The sequence below is a fragment of the Macadamia integrifolia genome, chromosome 12, assembly GCF_013358625.1.
Source record: "Macadamia integrifolia cultivar HAES 741 chromosome 12, SCU_Mint_v3, whole genome shotgun sequence".
NCBI lineage: Eukaryota > Viridiplantae > Streptophyta > Magnoliopsida > Proteales > Proteaceae > Macadamia > Macadamia integrifolia.
In genome coordinates, this window is record NC_056568.1 from 19079503 (window position 1) to 19094686 (window position 15184).

Here is a 15184-nt window from a genome sequence, read left to right on the forward strand (position 1 = left end):
TGTCCTCCATGAATTTACTTTGACCTTCATGTGATTGGTCTCCGTTGCCTTTTCTTCTATGACATGAGCATGCAAGGTGGAAAGAATTGTTGACCCCTCGTCTCTCCTCTGATCATGCTCTTGATTGAGAATCTCTGAATTGCATAGTTGCTCGTGAGTTATGATTTCCTGCTGATTGCTCACTCGCTCATTACTCAGGACTCCATGCTCATTATTTACTCATCAGCCCTAAAGCAGCACAAGCTAGCACCCCTCTTTCTGCTATAGCCTTATTGCAAAGAAAGAAATGGTGCTAATCTGAAGGCTAGCAGCTAAATATAGAGCTTGATGTGATATCTGAATTAGAAAGTCGAAAGAGAGAGACCCCACTCTTAAAGTTCCTTTCTCTTATACTTTATTTCCTTTTACCGACGACCATTACTTATAGTGTTTCCATCCTTTTCCTCTGCAATGATGAATAAAATATAAAGGGCGTACCTAGTGCACAAGGCTCCCACCACTGCTGGGTTTGGGGAGGATCATAATGTACACAGTCTTACCCCCGCTTTGTGGAGAGGCTGTTTGATGTAGGGGGTTCCTAGGTGACTAGGTTTCCTACAAGATTAACTAACTAAGTAGAGTTAACACAAGGGACTTGGGTAGACATGACAAAAGAAACTCAGCAAACAAGATTTAACATGCAAAATAGAATGAGACTAATGAACAAAGTAGCCAAGAGCAATAATAATCTAGGAAGAAAAAACACATAAACTCACTCAAGCTTCAAGGGGAAACATGGGGTAGGGAACATGGCAGCAATCAAAATTAGGTTACAGCACTAGTTAATAAGCATCAAAAGTAGATAGAAACCCCATTCTATATGCTCTAAAATCAATAAGGAGACCAACAATACTTAAGGCAAACAGTGAGGTAAATAAAAGGTTAAACAATGGCCAAAAGGGGGGTGGGTTTTAATGGAAGTAACAGAGTAAATAATGAGGGGATAATGGAGGGAATGGGAGGGTTTATTCTATACTTATCTGCTGCCCAGGTCTGAGAATAAAGAAGACAACCCAGATTTGAAGATGGTGCCCAGCAGTAATCCGTTCATTGAAAGGAGATCAGAAGCAGCCCAGGTGATGATCTATCCACGTAGTATGGCCTTCAGTTGTTGCAAACAGAGGCTGCAATAGTGCAGCAGTAGTAACAGAGAATAACAGCAGCATGAACAGAGATTAACATCAACAGCCAAGAGAAAACAGCAGCAGCAGAGAACATCCAACAGCAGTAGACAATAAGCGGCAGCAGCAGAGAACATCCAACAGCAGTAGACAGTAAACAGTAGCAGCAACAGTAAATAGTAGCAGTAAAAGGGAATTGGAAGAGAGAGGGAGGTGTGAGAAGAGAGAAAAAAAAAGAGAGGCGAGAAAGAGAATGAGGGGAGGACGAGATTGAGAGAGAGAATCGTTAGAGGGGTGAGGGATTGCTCATTGGTTTTTTTTTTTCAATTTTAATTCATTCCTTCAACCGTGGCCAATGGCCTAACATAAATAAGAGACTAATTACTAAAAAGAAAAGATTATTCTAGGAATGTTATTTCATAAACAAAGAAACTTTCTAAAAAGAAAACAATAGGATAATTACTTAGTTTCCTAATTAACTTAAAGACTCAAATAAATAAAATCTTAGAAAATAAAACTATTAAACTATCAGATTTGGTGGGGACCACACAATCTTGGCAAAATTTGGAAGGAGAGGACTCGATCCAGCGCTGGAAAGGCTGGATCTAGCCTTCCTTTCTTCTTCTTCTTTTAATCCTCCAACCACAAAGAAGGTTGGGTCTTCTTCTTCCTTCGGTTGTATGTCTTGATGTCCCCATCAACTCTCCCCGGCTTTGAAGAATTCACCTCCAGTGAATTAAAGCTCATGTAATATTCAAGCAGGTCTGGGTTAAGTTGTTGGATTTCTTGCATTATGATCCAGGTGTTGTCAATTTCCGGACGTCCACGCCACTTGACCAAGAACTCTCTAGAACCTCCAGTTTGTGTGGACACAATCTTCTCATCAAGGATTTTCTCAACTTCTTCAGTCCTTCTCGTGACCATGGCACAGGTGGTAATGAGGTGGAGGGAAGTGGTTGGTTTGGTTCAGTAGTCTCATCAATAGTGAAGGGGAAGTCCTCAAAGTCATCAGGATAGAAAGGGGTAATGGTAGAGGTACCATAGTATGGGACAAGGTCTTCAACATTGAAAATATTACTGATTTCCATACTAGCTGGTAGATCAAGAACATACGCATTGGCACCTATCCTCTTGAGTACTTTGAACGGACCTGTGCTACGAGTATGCAGCTTGCTCACTTTTCCCCTAATAAGGCGTTGCGGCTTAATTCTAACCATCACCATATCACCCTCTTAAAACTCTTGTAACCTTCTGTACACATCTGCCTTCGACTTATATTGCTCGTTGCTCAGTGTTATCTGTCTTCTTATACCGGCATGTAAATCATGTATATGCTGAGCAAAAGACTCGACTGACTGGGAGGTCCTGGAGCTAGACACGACTGGGATAAGGTCTATGGGTGCTCAGGGCTGGTATCTTGAACAGATCTCAAAGGGTGACAGACCAGTGGTACGGTTCTTAGAACTATTATATGCAAACTCAACCTGGCTAAGGACTCGATCCCAACTGGTAAGGTGTTCTCCTATTAGGCAACACAATAAATTCCCTAAGCTCCTATTGACAACCTCGGTCTAGCCATCGGTCTGAGGGTGGAAAGCAGAGGAGAAACGGAGCTTCGTGCCCATCATCCGCCATAGGGTCCTCCAAAAATGACTGTGAACTTAACATCCCTATCGGACACTATGGTGAGGGGCAACCCATGGTACTTAACAGCCTCATTAAAGAAAATTTTGGCTACTATGGATGCATCAAAGGTCTTAGATCATGGAATGAAATGGGCCATCTTCGAGAAGCGGTCCACAACGACATAAACAGAATCATGGCCTCTCGAAGTTCTTAGTAGACCAAGCACAAAGTCCATGCTAAGGTCCTACCAAGGGGAATGGGGAACGAGTAGGGGAGTTTACAAACCCGTGTTTTGCTTCTGTTGTTTGACGGTCTGGCATGTCCTACACTGACTCACAACTCTAGCAACATCCCTCTTCAGTCCTGGCCAAAAGAATCGATCCTCAACGAGGGTGGTCTTATCTAGATCGAAATGGCCAGCGACTCCCCCAGCATGCAATTCCCAGATAGGAAATCTCGAAGTGAAGTCTTTGGAATGCACAACTTGCTTCCTTTAAAAAGGAAGCCCTCCCTAAGTAGGTAGTCCGAGCAGTTGACCAGGTTGCCTTCACTCTCGGAAGTGAACGGTTCACTAAAATCAGGACAGGTGGGGTGTTGTTCCTTGACTCGCTCGAACCCTACAACCTCTACACTCATTGCTTGAAGTAGCACACTAGCCCGACTCCTAGCATTGGTGCGACTAAGGAATATGTTCACTCGGCTCAATGCATCTGCAGCAGTATTCTCGACACCAGGTCTGTGCTTGAGTACAAAAGTGTACTCTTGGAGAAACTCAACCCACTTGGCATGTCTCTGGTTAAGTTTCTTTTGGTCACTCAGGTATTTCAAAGCCTGGTGGTCAGAGAATAGCACGAATTCTTGCGGTTAAAGGTAATGTCACCAATAGCGCAGTGATTGGACAACCGTATAGAATTCCTTATCGTATATGGAATATCGTTGCCTAGCTTCATTAAGCTTTTCACAAAAATAGGCAACAGGGTGGCCCTCGTGTTCTAGGACACCACCTATCCCAATACCAGATGCATCGCAATCACTTCGAAGACCTTAAAGAAATCTAGGAGGCACAAGACTAGAGCTTCAGTCATAAGCTTTTTAATCTCATTAAAGGCCTTCGTAGCACTCTTAGTCCATTGAAATTCCTTTTTCATGCAATCGGTGATAGGAGACATAATGGAACTAAACCGGTAAAAGAACCTCCTGTAGAAAGTGGCTAAGCCATGAAAGCTTTGTACCTCATGGACATTAGTTGGCTCAAGTCACTCTACAATCGCTCTCACTTTCTCAGGATCAGCAGACACTTCTTGAGTTGACACAACAAATCCTAGGAAGATGACTTGATCACTCATGAAGGTGCACTTCTTGAGGTTGACATGGAGTTTCTCTTGTAAGAGCACATGAAAAACCTCCTGTAAGTGATCCAAGTGGGAAAACGGGGTCTTACTATAGATGAGGATGTCATCAAAGTAAACCACTAGGAACTTGCCAATGAATGGTTGAAGCACTTGATTCATTATCCTCATGAAGGTGCTAGGTGCATTTGATAATCCAAAAGGCATGACTAACCACTCAAAGAGGCCATCCTTCGTCTTGAAGGCTGTCTTCCACTCAACTCCAGGCCTAACTCTAATCTGGTGGTACCCACTCTTGATATCAATCTTCGAAAAGATCGAAGAGTTGGCCATCATATCCAACATGACATCAAGCCTAGGGATAAGGAACCTATACTTGATGGTGATCTTATTGATGGCCCTACTATCAACACACATACGTTAGGTGCCATCTTTCTTTGGCGTGAGCAAGGCAGGTATAGCACACGAGCTAAGGCCATGGTTGTCACGGCTCCAAGGCGAACCAAGGCGGTGGAGGGTTGTCTAAGCGCTTAGGCGAGAAGGCGCCCGCCTTAAGGCAAACTAGGCGAACAAGTGTTATTTTTTATTTTTTCAATTTTCTAACATTATTTAGTAAGTTATATATACCTTGTATCATAAAAAATCAAGATTAAGCCACATCAAGTCATTAAAAATCAACATTTAGCCACATCAAATCATAAAAAATTAACATTAAGTCATATTAAGTTATAAAAAATCAACATTTAGAAAAATGCTCTAATTCTATAATAAGTTTGACTGGTCAAATGATTTTATTTTTACATGAGACTTTTTGTATTAGTTATAATATAAAGCCAGCTTTCTAACAAGTCTAAGATTACTTAAATCTGAGTTGCAATGACAAAGTAATGCTTCAGTCAAACTTATTTTTAAGTGCGCAAATACTGTTAAAATCGCTTGAATGAAAATAATTTTATGAATATCAAAACAAAATATTTTTTTACCGGACTTTTGGTTTTTAGCAATGTTTTAACATGATAGAATTTATAAAATTTTCATAATTGAGAAAAACCCTAGCATTTAAAAGTTGAAAATCGTCCCTATAACCAAAATCCAGTTTTTGTTCTTGGATTGGGGGGTTGACTTTTTATCCTTTTGGAATTTGATTTTTAAACTATTTTTATTGGATTCAAATGGGGGGTATTTTCTTATTTATGAATAATATCTTAAGTAAATGAAATAACAAATATTAAAAACATTTACTTGAATGATATTTGGCATAAATAAGTGCCGAAACACAATGCAACATGCAGTGCAACAAGGCGGCTGTCGCCTAGGCCCCAGGCAAACCGCCTGGACGCCTAGTCGTCGCCTAGGCGACGCCTTGGCAACTATATAATCATAAGGCATTATTTGCAGTTAAATGTTCCCTCCTTGCATGGGGCCTGACTGGCCTATTTCAATTTTTAGTTTGCTTAATGGGATTTAATCTCTCAAATATAGTATGGATGATGCAGTAGCGTTGAAAATGGAATATCAAGAATTTGACTAAGCTGTTACTGAAAGTCTGAAATCATCATGTCAGTGCATTGCCTAGGTGACACCTAGGCGTCCAAGCGCCTTGGTCGCTATGTTGGTGTCGCCTTGCGTCTAGGCCCATCTAATGCCTTGGGATGCTTAGATGCCGTGACAACTTTGTCTGAAATTTGAGCCCTCTTTAGTCCATACGATTGGGATGGAATAGATCTATTTTAGAGAACCTGATGACAGATTATTCCAGAGAGAAGTCCATGCTGAAATCGTGTAACTGCTGCACTCTGCAATGGTGGAAGAAGAGAAAATAAAGTAGAGAAGGAAGGAGAGAAGATAAAAGAGAAATGTGAAGAAAGAAGAAATCGATCTGTAGAGAAAACAAGGAGGATCAATAGTACTGTGAGGAGTGAGGATAGAGGAGAGGAGATAAATCACCAACCTAGTTTTCAAAAAAAAATATGACTTCTATTCATTGCCATTGATTGAGGATTAGAAACTTTATATGAAAAACAGAATATAGCTTCATTTTTATTTTAAACAACTTTGACAACTAACTATAATGTTGATGGTGCAAGCAAGGATTAAAGTATCGATATCGGTCGACCAAAATTAAAATACGTATCGGAGGGTATAGTATCGTATCAAAGATACGCTAAGATATGCTAAAGATACGCACATAAATGAATAGGAAATATTTTTTTATACACTTTTGCATAAAAAAATAGTTAAAAAAAAAACTATATATAACATGTATTATGCATAAACAATAAATTGAGAGTATCACAATAAGAATTCAAGGTTTCTAGTTGTCCCATAAATGTAAAATCCTTATTTCGAACATTGATTTCCACTTTAGTTAGAGAAAAATGGTTGGCAGCAACTTTGGAACAAAAACACCTCAAAAAATGGTGTTTTTCTGAAAAATTACCCATCTTGGTCATTTTATGATCGTATCGGTACGTATCGATACGTATTGGTGTGTATTGGTCGATACATACCGATACACACTGATATATACCGATATGTACCGATACATATCGAAACATACATTTCACTTCGATTTTGAAATTTCCATAAAGTATCGGTACGTATCGATGCGTGTCGGTGTATATCGTATCGTATCGGTGGTGTATCGATATGTATCGTAAAATAAGTATTATTACAAAAGGGTAAAAATTCTATGTATCGTATCGGTCTATATTGTATCGGTAAGGGCCAATACTGATACGTATCGGTAAGGGCCGATACTGATACGTATCGGTCGATACGGTACAATTCGACCGATACTTTAAACCCTAGGTGCAAGAAAGCCCCTGAACTTGTTAACTTAAAAATTATTTTGGAATTACCATCGAGGGGTCTTGGACTCGGCTAAGGGGCTGTAATGCTTAGGTTTCGGCTTCCAAAGCTTGTCATATATCATCCCATCCAAAGATACTGCATCAACTTCCCTTTGTCTTATTTATTCATCCAGTCCAAAGCTATTGCACAAAGTTTAAAAAATTGTATTTCGGTCTCGTTTTGGTCACCGAAATTGGCGAAATTTGGACCGCAGCAGTGCATTTTTTCAATGAGTTTCACTTGGTCATTTCGGGGGGCAAATTGATGAAATGACTGAAATTCCGACAAAACAGTGCATTTTTGTGACCGAAATAAGCAAATTTAAACCGAAATCATGCTACTTCTGGTTTTGCCTCCTGTTTTGTCTTGGGCATGTCGAAACTGGCGAAATTAGCAAAATCTTATTGAGATTTTGGCAAAATTTTGAACTATGTTATTGCATCAATTCTTCCCCCTTGAAAAGTACTTGACCTCGTTGAGTGTAGATGAGGACTAAGGATTCCGTCTGATTAGACTCCTCGAAGGAGAAATGATCACTTAAGAGTAGGGAGGTCCTTGGAGGGAACAAGCTTCATCAATACCCCTTTGTGCTTGAAAGAATATGTATTCTCATATCCCATGGTGTTGCATTTTCTTGTCGAAAAGCCACGGTCGCCCAAGGAGAATGTGATAAAGTTTCGAAGGTAGCACGTCACATTGCAGTGTCTCCGTTAACCCACAAATGGAATATGTGAGTAAATACCTCATGAATTTTGAGATTGGTGTTGTTTATGCAAGCAACCTTGTAAATATAAGGATGTGGCTCTGTCTTCAGCCTAAGTTTACGAACATCTTCAGAAATGACATTGTTACAACTCACACTATCACCATTGTGTACAATCAGTAGTTATCAATCATACTGGTATAAAAAAAATATTATTATAGCACTAATTATCCTCTTCGAAGATTTTGTGAGTAGCCAAAAGAGGACGAAGAATGTAGCAATATTATTGTCCCTGTCACAGTCATTGCCTTTTCTTTTACTAAGCTCATGCTTCGCTTTTAAATAAATATTTTCATTCTTTCGTTGCTCTTCTGTAGCAATGACTACGAGAGCAAGGTTTAAGATTTTGGTTTTGACTAGGGTTTTGAACCTGGTCTGAACCAAAATATACCACCAAAATGGCCAAAATATATTGTTGAATGGAATAATGACTTGTGTGTAATGGATACATGCCAACTCTATGTATGATATGGAGGATAACGATCCAGAATGAAGTACAAGGCTAAAGTACCCCTAAAAGACAATTCTACCGTTATACCCATTTACAACACTCCCCCCTCAAGTTCGTGTATAGATATCACATATGCTCAACTTGCAGATAATAGGATGAAACATCTTACTACTAAGAACCTATGTAAACACATCAGCCAATTGTTCACTGCTAGGAACAAAAGGCACATTGATAAGACCCGTATCTAGTTTCTCTTTGATGAAGTGCCGATCAATCTCCACGTGTTTTGTTTGTTCATGCCGCATTGGGTTGTGAGCAATGTTGATGGAAGATTTGATATCACAAAATAGCTTTATAGGAAGAGTAGCAAGGACAACAAAAAATGTGAGACCATAAAACCATAGATTTTCACAAATGCCATGTGCCATAGCACAGAACTCTACTTCAACTCTAGACTGGGAAACAACTGCTTGCTTTGCCAAGTAACAAGGTTATAGCCAATAAAGATGCCATAACCAGTGGTAGATCTACGGTCATCAGGTGAACCTGCCCAATTAGCATTCATGAAGGCCTTGACCTGAAGGTGATCATGAGGAGGAAAGAGGATGCCACGTCCTGGGACAGGTTTTAAGTAACGAAAGAATGTGCAAAACAACTTCCATGTGTGAGGAGTAAGGATCATGCATGTATGGGCTAACTAAGCTGGCAACATATGCTATGTCAAGGCGTGTATGAGAAAGATAAATCAAATGCCCAACTAATTTCTGATATCTCCCCTTATCCATAGGATCACCTTCCTTGCTAAGGATCTGGCTCCTGTCCAACGACTACACCCTCCAACCACCCTCCAACGATCCATCCAAGGGTTGGGACTTGGGAGGGCTTGGTCGTGCATCCCAACACTTGCCAACACCTAGGGATACCTGTTCAAGCACTCCCAACCATTGGATAAATCGTTGGAGGATCGTTGGTGTTGGAGAGGATCTTTTTCCCCTTGCTAACCAGGTGACCATTAGCATTAATAGGAGTATCTACTTGCTTGCACCCCAACATACTTGTCTTAAAAAGATTGCCAAGCACATACTTCCACTAAGACAAGTAGATTCCACGAGAAGAATTGGCAACTTCAATACCAAGAAATTAACAGAGTTGTCCAAGATCTTTAATCTTGAATTCTTCATCCAAGTATTCCTTAACGCGAGAAATTTCTGCAAGGTCATCACATGTGACAACAATATCATCTACATAGACGATCAAAATAGTAATCTTTCCACCAAATCTCTTGATGAACAAAGTGTGGTCAACATTGTTTTGAGAGTAGCTTGTAGCAACCATAGCCCTGTGAAAACACCCGGACCAACTACCAAGCATGAGGGGATTGCTTCAGCCCATATAATATAGGCTTCAGCTTGCAGACCTTCCCTTGGGTTTTAAAACAAGTGAACCCAGGAGGAATGCCCATGTACACTTCCTCCAAGTTCCCTATGAAAGAATGCGTTCTTTGCATCCAGCTATTGAAGGTCCCAGCCTAAGTTAACAGCACAGGATAAGATAACATGGATCGTGTTCATCTTTGCCATTGGAGCAAACGTCTCTTGGTAGTCAATCCCATAAGTCTGAGTGAAGCCCTTAGCAGCAAGTCTAGCCTTGTAACGATCCATTGCTCCATTAGCCTTCTGCTTAACGGTGACGACCCACTTACAATCAACTGTCTTCTTTTGTGAGGGAAGATGCACTAGATTCCATGTGTCATTCTTCTTTAGAGCCTGCATCTCCTCAACCATAACTGCCTGCCATTGTGAGTCTGCAATTTAGTGGCTATGTGAGACAGTGAGGTGAGAGAACCTTGGGTGACATGCCCTTGTGGAGGTAGGTGGGATAGCTTCTCTACGGTAGGTGAGATACCTAAATATTTTCCTTCCCTCTTCTATCATTTTTGTTTATATTTTTATTACTACATTTGAGAATTACAGAGTGATATTGAGACCTTCTGGAGAGTTTTATTTTCCGATTGCATGTCCATTGGTTTCCTTTGGTGTGCTGTGATTCTGTTCAAGTAGAGACTAGAGAGTACATGCTGTATATTCTTCTGGGTTTGGATGTTCTCTATGATCTTGTTGCTGGACCCAAGTGTTAAGCTAGCTTACTGTTGTGTTTGTACGGGAGATCCTACTTGGTGGTTAGGCTATTAATAGTGATGTAGATACGACTGCCCTTACCTGGTTGGACCAGCATGACCGGCTTTAGAAGCCAAGAGCCAAGAAGAACCAGTCCAACAAGGGTTGGTAATAAAATTAGTGGTTAATTAGTATTTTATTTCATGCTTTTAGTTTCCAGACTTGAACGTAGGAGTAGGATTTATTTCCTTGCTTTGGTTTCCTTTTTATGGTTGTTTCCTAGTTTAGGTTAGCTTGCATTTCAGTTAAGCTTCTAATTTTTTGTCTTTACTTTCCTATATATTGACTGTAATCGATGGACAAACTAGAGTGATTTCATTATTGAATGAAGATGTTGAGTTTGTGCACCAGTGAAGTGTGTGATTCCCCTCTTTTCCCGTCCCTACCCTGATTTTCCCTTTCTTCCCTAAGGTTCTCCATCAACTTGGTATCAGAGCCGAAGGATCCTATTCCTTCCCCATTTTTCTTCTTTCCTTCTCATTCTCTATGTTGGTTTCCATCGAGACTGAGAACAGCCAACAAAAAAAAAAGGCAGCAGCAAGAGAAAGCAGAAAACTAATTTCCTTCGACACCCTTTCTTGTTTCTATTTTAGGGGTCTATTGAGTTAAAAAAAAAAAAAAAGGAACCAATTCTATCCAGAGAAGAATCAAGCCCCCTTCTCACCGCCCTCTCTTTCTCCAATTTCTTTGTCGATCCCCTTCTAGAGGTTCCGACGGAAAAAAAAAAAAAAAAAAAAAAGAAAGAAAAAAAAAGAAAGCGACAAGAATCCCTGTGTTTTGCCAGCAGCGAAAAAAAAAGAAAAGAAGTCGATAAAGAAGAAGAGAGAAGAAGAAGACTAAGAAGAGACAGTAGACAGAAGAAGAAGAAGAGATAGAGTGAAACGGAGGCTCATATCTGGAGTTTCCATCACAAGTCAACCTCGATCCCCTCCAGGTTTTTCGCTGAGCTCCAGGAGCATCGTTTCTGTCCTACTTAACTCCCGCCACTCTCCATCGCAGGTTCCATCTTTGACAAAGAGGAGGAGTAGGAGAACCCCTTTGACGTTAAGTACCCTCTCAACCCACAATTTTTTTTTTTTTTTTAATTTCTCTCCTAATCCCTTTTTCCCTTTTTCCAGAATTATCCTCCTCTTTATCTTTTAATTCCTTCTATCCCTCATTTTTTCTTATTTACATTTAGACCCCTGCCCCACACTTGATATCCTTTGTGGTTTAAATTGAATTTCAAGTAATTGCAATTCTGCCCTTCCAAAAAAAAAAAGTTATTTACTATTCTACCATTATTCTTGAGTGCTATTTTGTTAATCATCACCATAGTAGCCAATCGTGAAGTTGTTCAATAGCTGAACTCTTGTAAAGGAGAAACTGATACAAAAATTGATTGTTTGGTGGCAGCAGATAAAGGAAAGAGTCACATTCAATCTGGGGATTCTTCCAACACCAATCCACAGGATCTGTCAGTAACACTACCGCCACTGCCACCGCCACCGCCACCACATCATACACCACCACCACCTCCTCCACCACCATATGGAACTGGTAGACATGATGATGGAGCAGAAAGAGCAGCAAAATTGGATGTCATTGATTTTTATGGAGACAACAATCCAGAACTGTACCTTGACTGGATTCACAACTTAGATACATTCTTCAGATGGTACAGGTTGACTGAGGCTCGAAAGATCCTATTTGCAGAGGCTAAACTGAAAGGCACGGTCTGAGTCTAGTGGATCAAGCAACAACAATAGAACAGAACCCGAGGCATTGGTTTAGTCACTACTTGGGTTGAAATGCATGAAGTCATGAACCGGAGATTCTTGCCTTCTGATTACAAGCAACAAATGCATCTCAGGTTTGCACAGTTGACATAGGAGAATTTGACCGTTGAAAAGTATGTTAGATTTTATTATTTGGCCACTCGTTCTGATTTTGAGTGGGATGAAGAAGTATTAGTGGTACAATTTCGTAATGGTTTGCACCCTCAACTTAGTGCTGCCCTTGCTTCTAGTTGACTGCCTACCATGGAAGACACTGTATAAGTAGCATATCAGGTTGAGGAAAGTCTGAAACGCCCATACAACCGGAGAAATTTTGCAAATACTTTTTCTCAAGGTATTAGTTCCGTTCTGCAACAGCCTGGTACCCAAGAAAGGTCATTTAGCAAACCACAGGCTAGTGCTACATCTATAGCCTCTTCACGACCTAGTCGGCCGTATTCTCCACCTCGACATGTTTCTAAAATGTCATCTTCACGGCCTACTCGTCTATACTCACCCCTTCGGCGTGGTTCAGATAAACCTTTTGATTCTTCAAAATTTACAGATCAGTGCTACTCATGCCATGGATTTGGACATATCAGTGCTCAATGTCCCAGCCGTTTGGTTGCTTTTATTGACAAGGATTCTCCTATACCATATATTCCCGAAGAGCAACTTGGTTCTGACACAGTTGATTTAAGAGAAGAGCGTGCGCCAGGTGAAGTCAATGACACTCTCAGTGACGAAGACCAACATCCTTTTTATGTCATTCGTCATGTGTTGACCACTCAGAAAGCCATTGACAATAAAGATTGGCACCGCAGTAGTATTTTCCAGACTCGTGTGAAGTGCAATGACCAGTTGTTAACCTTGGTCATTGATAGAGGTAGCAGCGCTAATGTTGTCTCTGAGGAAGCTGTTCGTAAGCTGGGATTGAAGACAGGGCCACATCAAATCCCTACAAGGTTGCTTGGTTGAACAACACTAATCTCAAAATCACAGATAAGTGTTTGGTCACATATTCTATTGGTGGGTTTAATGATACAGTCCAATGTGATGTCCTCCCTCTGAAGGTGTGCCATATCCTTCTTGGTCGACCTTGGTTGTTTGACAAGAAAGTACAGCATTGTGGCTATGCCAATACCTATGCTTTTAAGCATGCCAACAAGACTATGAAGTTTCATCTTGCCAAAGATCTCCCTGAAATTAAGCTCAAGAAGATGGTGGGATCATTCCTCATTCAACGTATTCCTTCAGACGGTCTCCTCGGTCCTTTTCCTAACTCGACGGAGTCGAGTTCTTTTTCAGAGGAGGAGAGTTGTAGATACGGCTGCCCTTACCTGGTTGGACCAGCGACTGGCTTTGGAAGCCAAGAGCCAAGAAGAGCCGGTCCAGCCCAGGGTTTTGGTCCAACAACGGTTGGAAATAAAATTAGTAGTTAATTAGTATTTTATTTCATGCTTTTACTTTCCAGACTTGAATGTAGGAGTATGATTTATTTCCTTGCTTTGGTTTCCTTTTTATGGTTGTTTCCTAGTTTATGCTAGTTTCCATTTCAGTTAAGCTTCTAATTTTTCGTCTTTACTTTCCTATATATTGACTGTAACCGATGGACAAACTAGAGTGATTTGATTATTGAATGAAGATGTTGAGTTTGTGCACCAGTGAAGTGTGTGATTCCCCACCTTCCCCCTTCCTACTCTGATTTTCCCTTTCTTCCCTAAGGTTCTCCATCAAATAGCCTAGCTATACATTAGTCTGGTCTTGAAGGAACTACTCCAAAGACAAGGCTGAGGTACAATATTTTATGGATAAGGAATGCAAACATTTATTTTTTGCTTAGTGCCCCAATTCTCTAGAAGTCTTTGCTGATAAGGATACTCTCATAGTCATTGCTTCGGAAGAGTGCAACGGAAGAATTTGACTGTTTCTTTGGAAGTTGAGCGTGCCAACATGAGTCTAATGAAGGAAGCAATGATAGAGACAACGACGGGGAGCAACAACCTTTGCTACATTCTTCATCCTTTTTTGGCCACTCACAAAGTCTCTGAAGAGGATGATTGGCTCCGTGGAAATATTTTCAGACTAAGGTGAGATGTAACGACTGATTGTGCACAATGAGAATTGTATCGTCGTTTCCGAAGATGCCATTCATACACTTTAGTTGAAGGGAGAGTCACATCCCTCTACAAGGTCGATTAGGTGAACAAGATCTATCTCAAAATTCACAAGAGGTATTTATTCATATATTCCATTTGTGGGTTAGTGGATACTATGCAATGTGATGTAGTAACTTTGAAGCTTTGTGATGTAGGGGGTTCCTAGGTGACTAGGTCTCCTACAAGATTAACTAACTAGGTAGGGTTAACTCAAGGGACTTTGGTAGATAGGACAAAAGAAACTCAGCAAACAAGATTAAGCATGCAAAATAGAATGAGACTAATAAACAAAGTAGCAAAAAACAATAATAATCTAGACGGAAAAACACATAAATTCTTACTTAAGCTTCAAGTGGGGACATGGGGAAGGGAACAAACGTCATACGAATGTTAGGTTCAGCACAAATCAATCTAGACACCCAAATTAGATATGCAAACAATCAATGTCCTATAGCAACCAACTAAAATAGAAAATCAGCAAGGTTTTTTTTTTTTGAAGATATAACAGTGACGAAACGTCTTAAAACAATGGGTAAAAATAGGCATAAACAAAGGACTAAGGCTGGTGTCAATGTTAATAGGCTGCAACATATAATAGGGATTAATGGAGGTGGAGAGGGTTTGGTTTAATGAATTACCTTGCTGCTGTCCAGGTCTGAGGAGAAAAGAAGAGACCAAGGTCTTCCGAAATAAAGAGATGCAGTCCACTTTTGGTTGATGAAGTCAAGTCCAGCCGGTTGTACAGAGATCCTCAGTATTGTCGATGTAACTTAGTGAATGATGTTGGGGCTCTCAGCAACTCACGGACAGTAGGTACAACCAACAGTAATCCGTTCATTGAAAGGAGATCAGCAGCAGCAGTGAGTAACAGTAGTAGTGTGTAGCAGCA

General features: G+C 40.4%; 1 protein-coding gene across 1 annotated transcript in view; it reads left to right on the forward strand.

Moving 5' to 3' along the window:
- Positions 1 to 15184, forward strand: part of LOC122094770 (valine--tRNA ligase, chloroplastic/mitochondrial 2) — a 163315-nt gene that overhangs the window by 97137 nt on the left and 50994 nt on the right. The window lies entirely within an intron of this gene.